A 13,479-nucleotide genomic window follows, 5' to 3' on the forward strand; every position below is an offset into this window, starting at 1 on the left:
TACCGTATCCCCATTTCCTTATCGCCGTATCCGTAACGCCGGTGCTTCATAGCTATGAACCATGAGTCTACAATGATCTATTTCCATGTTCTATCAAGAAGTTTCGTTTGCAATTTTCTTATATAAGTTTCATTTATGACAATAATGATCAATCCATGTTCATAGCTATGTACGTGTTTCACTGGTATTACCATTGTTCATAGTGTAAGCATATTAAACAGTTATATGCTTATTGCACTACAAAGTGTAAACTATTTATTATGTTCCATCATTTGACAGAGAAATGCTAAAGTTCTAAAGTATCACGTGATTGAATACACTGAAAATGATTACATATGCAAGCTTTGCAAAGTAGAGAACCTATTTTTTAGCCTCCACCAATTTATTGTTCTCCTTGTGTTGCTTGGATAAAATGAAATGCATACTTTACTGCTACTACTACTGAGACTTGTCACAATTTCTGTATCATGTGTTACAATGAGACTCACAGTTCAAAATTCAGGTGGAAGGTAATCAATTTCCTAAGGATAAACTTCATACTTGAATCTACGTTGTGTAATGTGTGACAAATGTGAATGTTGGCAGTGGCTGATTTGTGCCCTTTTAAATTTCAAATGGGGTGATTCCAAAGAAGCAGATTAAACTTGCCCTAAATGCTGTGTTTGGGAGATCGAGCATGGCTTATGTATGCCTTTGCCACAAAATTCTGTTCTTGGGGCTAAAGATCTGCCAAGGGCCATGCTTAGCGATCATATAGAAGAACAACTCTTTAAACGGCTCAATGAAGAGAGACACGAACGGGCTATTCATGATGGGAAAAGTTTTGATGAGGTTAGTGCTGCCTCATCAATTTACAGAATCTTACGTTTATGGATCCTATGTTTTCTTTTTCTTGTTTATATCTTAGTTTCCTTTCCTGAATATGAAATATGTGGTTTGTGTACTTCTTATAAACAGAGATGTGTTGCTCCTTCTGCATACTTTTATTCCTTTTTTTCATAATTTGACTGTAAGTGTTTTTTTGCTACATCCTTGTTTCATGCACGTGCACTTTTTTTGGGGAATCGGGAGCTTTTCCGGACTGAATAAGTAGAGTTATAGTCAAACTGAAGGCTGAAAACGAAGCCATAATTCATATTTATCCAAGCACACCTTTGCCGCTCAGGCGAAGCATTTTTTGCACACGGGTGAGCAGCAACATTAGCTGGTCTGTGCACAAGCCTAAATTGAAAACTAGAATAAACTCTACTTAGTTGGTTAACTTCCTTCAGGATGGGGGCAATCACTGATCTGTCTTGAGCATCACCGGACCAAAATATATGTACCACCTAGCAACAGATTGCTGGTACAAATATATGTACATACATTTGGGTGTATAGTTGGTTGATGTATTGTTATAATGAGGGTTTGGTTTACGAGTGTGTGCAGTCTGCATAAGACTAGGAGTATTGGATGGTTTTGAGTCGGCACTCGGCAGTATGTATTTTGAACGAAGTTTGTGGTATGTATAGGGGTGATAGATTGGATAGGAACTTCTGCTCTAATTACTATGGTTGTGGTGAAATCATGTTTTGCTTGAATTATACTCCCTCCGTTCCTAAATATAAGTCTTTCTAGGGATTCCAAGAAGGGACTACATACGAAGCAAAATGAGTGAATTTACACTCTAAAACATGTCTACATACATCCGTATGTAGTTTATAGTAGAATCTCTAAAAAGACTTATATTTAGGAACCGAGGGAGTATATTTGGAACTGATCTTAATTTACTAGATAAATCAATTCCGAAATCCAATAAACTTCTATAATTTCCAAGAAAAGGGAGTATTGCTTGTTAATCAATTGATTTACACTAATATCTTAAAAGGGGACCGCACACATGTCCTGATGCTAAATCTTTTTAGAAAGGAAAGGTTTATGTAATTTTGGTAGGATAAAAAATGTAACCTTAGTATTACCTAGAGCTAGGATATGTGAGTAGATTATTTTAATTTTTGAGCTCATATGTGAGATCATGATAAAATTTAGAATATCATGTTGCTATAATGGAATCAGTCGGGATAGTGAAGTCTACACAAGAATCTTGACCACCCTTTTTTGTTTTTTAAGTTAAGGAATTTACAACAAATCTCTTGCAAAAATAACTATCCTATCCCTTTCTACAATCTCTCTATACCTTTATTAGATAAGGTAAGTATTGTATAATAGTTTGGTTTTCCGTGATTTTTTTTATTCCTCTGTGTAAATAGCCTAATATGGGTTCACAATCAATAACATTCACCATCGAGAGTAACAATCAGTCGATATGTACTCCTAATTCTCTCTCTTACTGGCTGCTTTCAGGTGACTGGAATTTTGAGCCTTCAGCTTGTCGACATGTGCCTGAGAAGTTGGTAAGATGGAGCTAAGGCTGAGGTAGAGGCGACACTGCTTGCCGCAACGTCTCCAAGATGCTGAGCTAGGACCTGGATGGAGGCGGGGACGACACTACTTGTGGTAGCGTCTCCAAGATGAAGATCTAGGACCTGGATGGAGGTAGGGACGAAGCAACTTGTACCAGCGTCGTCAGCGGAGGACATGCAGTGGGTTGTGGGGTTCGGGTGGAGGTGGGTTAGAGGGATGACCGGTGGCAGCAACGGCAACTCGGGCAGACCAGGGCGGCGAGGCTGCAATGCGGGCGTTCGTGTGCCAGGAAGAAGGTTACAGTCCGTTGGATGCATAATATAGGAGGGCGGAGGGAAAACTGGCTGAAGAAAAAATCTTTTTGAGCCTGAAATAGTCGCTCTCAATTGTAACCATAGAAGCTTGGCACGTTTTGAAAAACCAGAGTTGCCTGTGTGTTGTAGAGTTTTTTCTTGCAACTTTAAGGCCTTTGTTTGCTCTATCTTGAAGACCTTTGTTCTACACGTCTTACTATGGGTTTTGAAGAAATAGAGTTGTGTGAACTGACATGGTGAAAGAGAAGGCGCTCGTGATGAGATAGAATTGCACTATTATCTTTTATCGGGGTCCATAGAGCTAAATCCAAGCCATATATATCTCGGTAGCAATTCAGGTTCAAATACAACACCTTCTCTTCTATGTATAATTAGCAATGTGGATTAACTATGTGTATCATTACATTGTCTGAATTATCGCATTGTTATGACTAATTTTCTCAACACGTGCGTTGCACGTGCACATCTACTAGTAGATAGTAAATAGACAAATGAATCTCATCTAGAAAACTGTTGAAGCGGAAGACGAATATTGAGCCTTTGGCGATGTTGAAGGTCCTTGCTACTTTAGTCCAACGTTTGTGGATGATCGCCTGCCCATCCTTTGCCCTCTTGAGAAAGCCTTCAATATTATACCATGGGTGTTGTATGAATACCTTCCTTGACTCTTGAGCTTACAGGGGTATGAGAGATAATCATCGGTGAACTTCTTTGAAAAAACTGAAAATAAAAATATACATAAATACGTTTTCTAAATATTGACATGGTGTGCATATAGAAAAAAACAAGTAAGAGAGTTAGTACCATCCTATAGTTGACTGATTTCTTCTTCATTACATAGGCAGAGAGTTTGTTATTTTTCTTCGCTGCCTTCTTTATCCTAACAATCTTTCTGAGTTTTGTGACTTCACTGATATTCATATACATCTCATTTTTTCCATATGCAATGGGTCGAACCGTGGGTCTAAGCCTCTCATACTAGGGCGTACTTGCAAGATCTAGATATTAGAAACTAAATATTTGAAAAAAAAATGCAATTGCACAATGATGTGCTATGAGCCAAAGGGGCATGTGCAAACCTTCATGGTAAACTTCAGTATCCCCCATTTGTTTCCCTGCTGTTACATAAAGTGGATATTTCTCAGGTTAAGTGGGGATTAACAATTTAACATACTATCACTAATAGCTTAGCGAAGAATATACACAGTGCAGATCCAACAGATTCAAGCCATGGAAAGGCCAGTTAACCACAACGTGCTTAACATCTAAAAACATAGAAAATGTATATGATTCTCATGTATTTAGTACATCCAAATTTTATCTATTTTTCACATATATAAGAATACAAATTTGTATCCTAACAATTGAACATCACATTGCATAATTGAACGAAAAAAGGCAATTCAACACCACATTAATTGCACAATAGAACATTACACTACATACATACTAGTTTAAGATCGGAATGCATATATAATAACATTACATTAGATAAGTGAGCAGAATGTATTGAAGAAATGCAGGAGCAAATCATGCAAAAGGTCAACCAAAGACACTTAATTGGCGTAGCAAGCTAAACCTAGGTTTTCAGTAAGCTAGAACGAGCTAGCTACTCATAATTGTCAGAGATGACGATGGCCTCCTTCCCATTGGAAGAGGGCGAGGCCTCCACATTGTGGGTGCCCTCCTCATTGTCTGAAAAGATGAAGACTTGCACTGCCTAGTTGTTGTTGGTCGTCTGAGCTAGTAAGGGCACCAACCTTTTGGTCCTTGATTGGAGGTAAGTACAAGCACGATGAGAAAACACCTCGTAGTATTCGTCGTAGGAACCGACGATCGCCTAAAAAAACACCTCAAGGTGTCAAAGCTATTCCTTGCTCGGTTTTCATAGTTTTGTCGGTCTCAAGGTGCTAGGTAGGAGACCCGATTATAACTTCATTGCCATACTGTTAGACGGCTATTGCGCGAATAGCTTGATCGCGTCGTATGTAGAGTGATCAAACCTTTTCATGTGTTTCATCATCCATTTTGGTTGATCTTGGTTGGTACTCTTTGTGAGGACCTAGATCTTTTCTTTAGCTTGAAAACAAGCCCAAGACCCTCGAAAACAGAGTTCATATGAAAAGGTTACATGTGTTTTCGTGTCATGCCATTGGCTATTTCTGCATGATCTGGACCCTTCGGACGGTTCCAGGGACTTTTGGATGTGGCCAAAGGTTGGCCGGCATTCAGAGCTCTAAATGGTGCCTGGGGGTTATTAACGGATTGTAGAAATCCCCAAAGGGGTTGATTCGGGCGGGACATAAAACCCCCTTCTCCCCGAATGGGATGAGAGGCTCAAGATCTTATTTCCCCCTATTGTTGGACCTTTAAGCTCCTCCTCCTCCAATGACCAAACCTCCATCTATCTAGAAATCATTTTGTTGGCCTAACCCATTGTTCATGTCCTCTCTCATCAATCCATTACAAGAGCTTTTTGGGGTGAGATTTGAGAGAGGACTTGATCACAAGGTGCTTTTCTTTACATTTGTTGCATTGGTTTGTGCACTTTGTGTTGGTTCGAGTGAGATTTCAAGAGATTGTCACTCTTAGAGGCCACCGCCTCCTACGCAGTTTGTTGGTGTTACCTCAACGAACAGGCCCCGGTTTGCGGAATGTTTAGGGAGCTTGTCGCCTTTGGAGTAGAGAAGAAGATATGTAGTAGTGAAGGGATCTTGGGAATCGATTGGCCGAGGCTTTCTGAGAAAAAGATGAGACATTGCTTGTCGTCTAAGGGCATAGGCTGGCCCTGCCTCTGCAACGAAGAGTTGAATACCGATGGATATTTGGACTCCGGGAAGTACATCGGTTTATCATTGATATATCTTTTGATAAGTTTGAATTGCTTGCTTGTATCCTTCAATTCCACATCTTTTTTAGTACTAAGTTGTTGGTGCAGTTATTATAACCTAGCACATTTAGGATTTGTTTGAGAAGTATTCAACTAGTTTGGAAATCCGTAAGAGGTTTAAAAACACCTAAAAGAAGGTGACAAGACAATTCCAACAGCTTGATCAATTCTATGGGTTCGGGAAAGAGCAAAACATGTTGCAGATACTTTATTCATATGATCATATCCAAACCTATTGCACATACTTTATTCAAATCCTTGGCGGGCATTAAGTTGCTCATCTTTAATTTAACAATCCAGCTCAAAGCAATGTTCAACTAGAAAATACCGATTTGTGATGAACTACTTGTGTTCCTTTTGGCTTGTCGGGTTTTGGCGTTTCAAATTTCAAGAGAGATTGCGTGATCATTCATAATATTGCATGCATAAACAAATGGTGATGTAATCAAGGTTTTCCATGTATTCAGAATACTCCGAGCACATCCAACAGTATTACACAAAGTAAACGGCACGTTCACAAGACAGGTAGGGCTATGACTTCTGGAAATATCTTAACTTAGCTACAGCAATGTAGAAAACGAATGGGTGGGACCTCGACTTGTCAATATCTTCAATCGGGTTGGAAAATAATTGTGCCTGTGTGAGTAATGCTAGTCAAACCAGTCCCCAGACTCAGATTCAGATTCGCTAATACAATTGCTATCATATTCCTCGTCAGTGTCATCGTCAGTGTCGTCGTCAACTGCTCCCACGTGGTCTAATGGCTCGCACGAGATGCTGATGATACTATAGTTCATGTAGAACTGCATAACGCCGTCTGGACAGGGTTCCTCTTCGTAGGGATCTATTCCACAGGCCATGTTCTGAAACTCCAAGTTGCTCCCTTTGAACTGGAATTCCTCCATAGCCGGGTGCACAATTTTAGTCCCTTCGTGGTCATAGTACATGCAGCGGGTTTGCTCTGAAGCACACAAACAAGATAACTAGATTAGCACCCACCGAAGAATTTAGCACAACCTATTGGCAATAAAAGGAAGTTGTTGTAAAATGAAATTTAGCACAACCTATCGGCAACAAAAATCATCGGTATGATCTAGTATGGGTATCTAGCAGATAAATCTAATTCATATCAGGATATGTATCTTGCAAAAGTTAAACTTGGTTCAGCCAACTTATTGAGCAACTTTGAGCCCTGCTGGATAGCAACTTCGAGCAAGAGAAGTAAATCGTCGGTTTGTTGAACATCTGGGCTTCAGATCAAACAGAAAATATTAACCAGAATGTAGAACAGATGGAGGGCATTGCATGCTTGTGATTCTCTCGACTCCTCCCGAGTCGCCCCTGCGCGGCGACCGGGGGGGGGGGGGGAACCCTCCCTCCCCCGACCTCTCCTCCTCGCCGCCACCGGGCAAAGCCTGGTCGGCGGTGGCGGCGGAGGGATCTCTTCTCCCACGGCTCGCTGGATCTGGCGCGGGCGAATCACGGCGGTGGTTGGCGGCGCGCTGGAGGCGGGGCGCGCCGGCGCGGGCTTGGGGGCGATGGCAGTTTCCCCTGGTGTGTGTGGGAGTCTGCTCGGGGCGCACGGCGGCGGCCCTCGGTAAGTGGTGGCGAGCGCTGGGATCTCGGCGGCGCTTCGGCGTGTGCAGGCAGCGGTGGTCCCTGTGCGCGGTCGGCGGCTCCGTCTCTGACTCGGATGGCGCGGGGGATGGCGGCGGCCCGGCATGGCCGGCGATCTGGATGCGGTGGTGTCGGCGGCTCGCTGATCTGCCGGTGCTCCAGGGTTCTGCCTGGTGGTGCTGGTGGTGACGGCGGCCCGTGCACGTGAGTTGGATCCCTTCGAACTGATCTGGGTGAAAACTTGCCTTCGGCTTCTGCTAAGTCCGATGGTGGCGGCGCTATCTGCGTCGTTCCCTTCTTGAAGGCATCGTCATGGAGAAGTTCAAGGCCACTATCTGCTACCTCTAGGGAAAACCCTAGATCGGATGATCGGATGACGACGGCGCTCTGGTGTCGTTCCTCCCTTGGGGGCGTCATTCTTGGAGGTACACACATGATCGAGGGACTAGAGGACGGATTCTTTGGTGGAGCGGTGCTTCATCCTACACACTGATGGCGATGGATCTTGACGGCGTGGCGCAGTGCAGATTCGGAGTTCGCTGTGGGAGGATGGACTCACGCAGGAGGACGACGCTGTCCGGCGTCGTGGTGGCATCGATGGCAGAGAGACCTGACACGGTACATGCAACAGTACAACTCTGAAGATGGATTGGTGGCAGGTGGCTGCGGCGGCCTCATACCCGGCAGGCATCCTGTTTGAGGAATGCGCCGGACTGGTAGGGACCTAGGTGTCCCATACCCGGCAGGCGTCCTGGTTGGGACCTCAGCTCTTAGATGTTTAGGTTTGGCTGCGATGTGGTATTAAGCCCAGACTATCTGCGCCCCTTCATCAATTGGATAGGTGTAGCGACAGTTGTTGCTTAGACAATGGCTTTAGTCTTGCTGTTGTATGGATTTATAAGGTCTTATGAGAATAATTAATAAAGTGGCCGTATGCATCAACCAGATGTAGAGGTTGGGGGTCATCCTCCTTTTCTAAAAAAAAGAACAGATGTGGATGACCAGAGTCTATACTTTGAACTAATTATCTAGTGGTTCTTACACTACCAGTGGTAGCTTGGGAGGGAACACTGTGATGTATTGGTTTGAAATTTGGAATACATGTACACAAAACAGTAGTAAAGTCAGATATGGCCACAATACCAGGGAGTAGTGGGGTTGGTCTGAATGTTCAAACTTACCCAAGCTGCAGGATGAGATATATATGTTCCATTTTATTTAAAAAACTATTGTATCTTGTCACTAGCAGTAGAGCGTTGCACCCTTTGTCGAAAAACTAGTAGTAGAACGTCGAGACTTAAAAAGCCAAATGTTACCATGCAGGTTTAATTTAGTCTACTTGTTGTATGAAAAAATATAAGATACCTTGGTGTGGTTTGGGGAAATCCACAGGACAACACAAGACCTTCCCGCCTCCATCCTCTGCCTCGTGGTCATTGCTAAGTTCAGCGAAGAAGAGTTTTGGATTTCCACCTCTTGGACTTGCAAGAAAATTGACATGAATGTGATGGTATATGAAAACGGGTTTGTTAGTATCCATGCAGTAAACAGGCCAGACACATTATGGTTGACGCCACAAATGACATGAAGATCATACAGTTCCTCTATAAGTGGTCATAGGCAAGCAGCAAATCAGTGACTGTAACATGTCAGCTGGATGATAATTAGAAGTAAAGATGCAAATCTCAAGATGAACTAACTCTGATCTCCAGTGCATATGAGGCCAGCGCCGCTCTGACTTTCCTAGAGATTCTCGTATGCTCATCGGTCCGGATAATTTCATATCGGGAGAGCTTGGGCATGGGAACTGCCTGATGCTGCAGTGAATTTCCAGGGGTGGGGCGTCCTTGAAACACCTCTCTAGTAATGCGGCCAACATCAGCAGAGTTGAGTGGGGCATTAATCTTCAGACATGAGAATGTATGACTGCATGAGGAAATAAACTCTGCTTGCGCGACAGGGTTGGGGTGCCAAGCAGCCACACCGGCAGCCCTGAAAGCATGACAGATTTTGTCTTGATCCCCGAAGTGAGCCAAAGGGTTCGAAAAGGGCGCAGCACTCTTCCCCAGAGTGCAATCAGTAATGAGCAGGAAGCGCATGGCTTCATAGAGGTTCTTGCCGGAAGTGCAGAGGAAGGAAACAAGGCCGTAGAACGAGCGAGCCTCGATGCGCAACAGACTGCCGGTACTGATCATGTCAATCTCAGGTCTTTGGCTCGGTGGGGAGACGGTGTTGTACCAGATGGTGTTGATGATGATGTTGGAGACGGGGTCGAAGGGGCCGTAGCAGTGGCCAGCCTTGAGCATGCTGCGGTGGTAGCAAGACCGGAGCTCACTCGCCGGCATCAGGGAGAGTGCCTTGAGGTAGAAGGCGTGGATGCGATGGAGGAGCAGAAATTTGAGGGACCATTAAGTCGATGCGGCACGACGGTTGGTGGTGAGTGGTGACTGACGGAGCTCGAGTGCGCGCTTCCAAGCGAAATCAAGGGGTTGCGTTTGCATGCCAGGAGCCTGATGCCGTGCATTGAAATTGAATACACAGGTGAAGTTATTGATGTCATTCTGGATCGCGTGGACGGCTTCTTCCAGAGGGCAAACCGGCGACAGCCAGGTACCGACGAGGTGGTGGCCATCTGTGTGCTTGGAGGCCAGCGCGGCGCACATGAGGGCAGTGCGTACGACGGGCTTGCTGGCGTCAGAGTTCAGGTGGAAGGGGGAGAGAGACCGGTCATGCGCGACGAGGCGCACCGCGTAGACAAGGTCGGCGTCGGCGCGGAGCAGGTAGCGCACGGCCTCCCAGTCCGCGAGGTAGCGGAAGAGGGTGGTGAGGAAGGCGACAAGGCCATCCATGGAGCGCTCAGCCATGTCGCCGCCCCGGATTTTCTCGGCGCGGAGGCTGGAGGCGACGAGGGTGTTGTAGATGATGTTGGTGGTCGGTTCGAGGAGGCCAATGGAGAGGCCGGCGCCGAGGAAGACCTCCTCTTCGAATGCCGTCGCCGTGGCGAGCCGCGCGCGAGCACGATCGTACGAGCCGCGGATCTTCTGGAGGAGCTCCGATCTCTCCCGGTTGACAACCGTGAGCCGTGGCTCGAACCTTGCAAGGTCCTCCGGCTTATAGATGCGCTCCATCGCCGCCGCCAGCGGCGGTTGAGGCGTCTGGGAGGCGGTGATGGAACCGAACTCCATCGCAGCTAGCTTTTTTTAGGGCTATCACCAAGTTTTATTGATCAAACTTCACATGAATTGGCATTACAATTGGGTCGTGAGGTTGCATCAACCACACATGTCTACCCTGGTCTAAAGAGTTTGAAAACTTGGCTAACCTATCGGCATCACGGTTTAACCGCTCTACCTTCGAATGTAAAACTGCAGTTAAACAAAAGAGACCTGTTCCTTATCTCTGATAAGATCGCTCCGTACACTCCATTAGAGCCACCTGCTTCGAGTCGGATGCCACAATGAAGCTATGTAACATCAGATCATCCTCTAGGGAGAGAGCCTCCCTAAAGGCAATAGCTTCCATCGTTGCCACGCTACTTACTCCCTCAATTACCAACGACGAGCTTCCCACATAATTGCCATGCGCGTCTCTGCATACAGCCGAGGCCGCCCCTGTGCTCTGGCTTCTTGCAATACTAGCATCGACGTGAATTTTCATAAAACCCGTGGGGGGGCTTTTGGCCGAGGATCATTAGCCACACTAACTCTCTGCGGATTGACCTTTTTAACAGAAAGTACTTCAAGTTCTCTGATGAAGCTACATATGAATTGATGAGTGGCAGCAGGACTCTGGAATACTTCGTCGTGTATTGCTTTCCTCCTCATGCAATAATGTGTCTATCATGGAGAATAGCCACTGCTTAGCGCTCGGCTCCGTCGTTTCGCATAGGTGTTCCGCTAGTTCCCCATCAACCAATGCCCAAACGCATCTTGCCATCGAGCACTCGAGTAGCGAGTGGCGCCAGGAATCCTCCGCCCCACATAGACTGCACAAGCTTGTAGTAGCCATATTTCTCTTTGCCCTGACGTCTTCAGTTGGAATGGAGTGACATGCTAATCTCCACATAAACATATGTATTTTCCCAGGAATTTTAGTGCCCCACAGAAGTTTCCAAGATTGCTCGTCTCTTTCAGTACTTGAGGAACCAGCCGTCCCATCTATCCAGTTGCCTCTTCTATATTTTGTTTTTATCATCATTCTATATGCCGACCTTACTGAGAAACTTCCACTTCTCTCAAAATTCCAAGCCCAGCTGTCCGGGATATTTGATGTACAGATTGGTATTCTGACAATTGCTTGAATATCAATCGGGAGGCATACCTCTTCCAACCTCATTCAATCCCAAGTAGCTGTTGTGTTATCGATCAGATATGAGACCAATTCAGGGGGTTGGCAGATCTCCTCCCGTACGGCCTCATCATCACATCCCTGGGAATCCAGTTGTCCTCCCAAATTTTTGTTGTCTCACTGTTTCCTATGTGTTTGATCAGGCCAAGTTTTAGTATATCTCGCCCCTCAATAATAGAGCGCCAGATTTGGCTGGGGTGACTTCCAAGTTCAGCTGATAAAATACATCCATTGGGAAAGTAAACACTCTTTAGAATTCTTGCGCTCAAGGATTCCGGCGTTTGTAATATACGCCATGCTTGTTTCGCTAGCAGAGCAAGATTGAATAATTCGAAGTCCTTAAACCCCAGACCGCCCATCCCCTTGCCAAGAGACCCAATTGGGCTTTCTCTTTCCATCCTTGCTCCCCCACCAGAATTTCCTTATCAACATATCTAAGTGCTCACACAAGCCCCTTGGTAACTTGAAGCATGACATAGAATACACCGGAACCGCTTGGGCTACCGCCTTGATCAAAACTTCTTTCCCGGCACTTGATATGGTTTGTTCAATCCATCCTTGGACCTTGCTCCACAAATAGTCCTTCAAGTATTTGAAAGCTCCATTTTTTGAGCTTCCCACTGCAGTGGGCATACCGAAATATTTTGCATTAAGTGTTTCATTTGGCACATTCAACAACCTCTTTACTTCCTCCTTAGTGCTCTCAGGGCACCCTTTACTGAAGAAAATTGCAGATTTCTCATGGTTGATTCGTTGCCCCGACGCTTGACAATATATGGTCAACAACTGGTTAATCTCCTGTGCCCCATCAGCACTCGCCTTGAAAAACAGCAGGCTGTCATTTGCAAATAATAAATGATTTACCGGTGGCGCCGAGGGAGCCACTTTTAGACCACTCATGTTAGATGACTCGTCAACGGATTTTAGGAGGCACGAAAGGCCCTCTGCTGCTATCAAGAAAAGGTACGGGGAGATTGGATCACCCTGTCGTATTCCACGCGTAGGTTGAAACTCCTGTAGCTTCTTACCATTAAACAGAACTGAAAATTTTACTGACTTCACCAAGCCCATAACAATCGTTACCCACTGTTCAGAGAAGCCCAGTTTCAACATAATTGCCTGTAGGTACTCCCATTCCACCCTGTCATAAGCTTTCATCATGTCTAGCTTGAGAGCACCACTTCTATTTCTCACTGCAGTATTTCTCTTCATGAAATGCAGGCATTCATAAGCAGTTATAATATTGTCAGAGATGAGTCTACTTGGGATGACAGCAGACTATTCCTCTGATATTATGCCAGGCAATACCAACTTCAGTCTATTGGAGATAACTTTGGAAGCAATCTTGTACAAGACGTTACATAACGAGATGGGTCTGAACTATGCCAATAAAGTTGGGTTCTTTACCTTTGGAATAAGTACCAAGATTGTTTCATTTATGCTTTCTGCTGTTTCCTCCCCCTTCACTATCCTCAGAACTGCCTGAGTCACATCTGCACCACACACCTCCCAATGTCTCTGGAAAAAATGGGCAGGGAACCCATCTGGCCCCGGCACCTTGGTAGGAAACATCTGAAATAAAGCTGTCTTTACCTCCTTCTCTGTATATGGTGCGTTGAGTAAGTCATTCATCTCGTTTGTCACCTTGGAGGGAACTGTATCCAAGACCCGATCCATGTTAAGAACTTGTTCAGAGGTATACAAGTCCTTATAAAAATTAGTAGCCAGTTCCTCCATCTCCGCCGGGTTCTCTGTCAGTCTCCCATCTGGCAGCAGGAGTGCTTTAATCTGATTCTTACGGCGTCGCCGGCTTGCCCGCATGTGAAAATAGTAAGTGTTTTTGTCTCCACTAGCAAGCCACTCTATGCGGGCACGTTGGCGCCATAATATTTCCTCTCGGTGAAACAA

Source organism: Triticum aestivum, chromosome 2B, assembly GCF_018294505.1.
Source record: "Triticum aestivum cultivar Chinese Spring chromosome 2B, IWGSC CS RefSeq v2.1, whole genome shotgun sequence".
NCBI classification, from domain to species: domain Eukaryota; kingdom Viridiplantae; phylum Streptophyta; class Magnoliopsida; order Poales; family Poaceae; genus Triticum; species Triticum aestivum.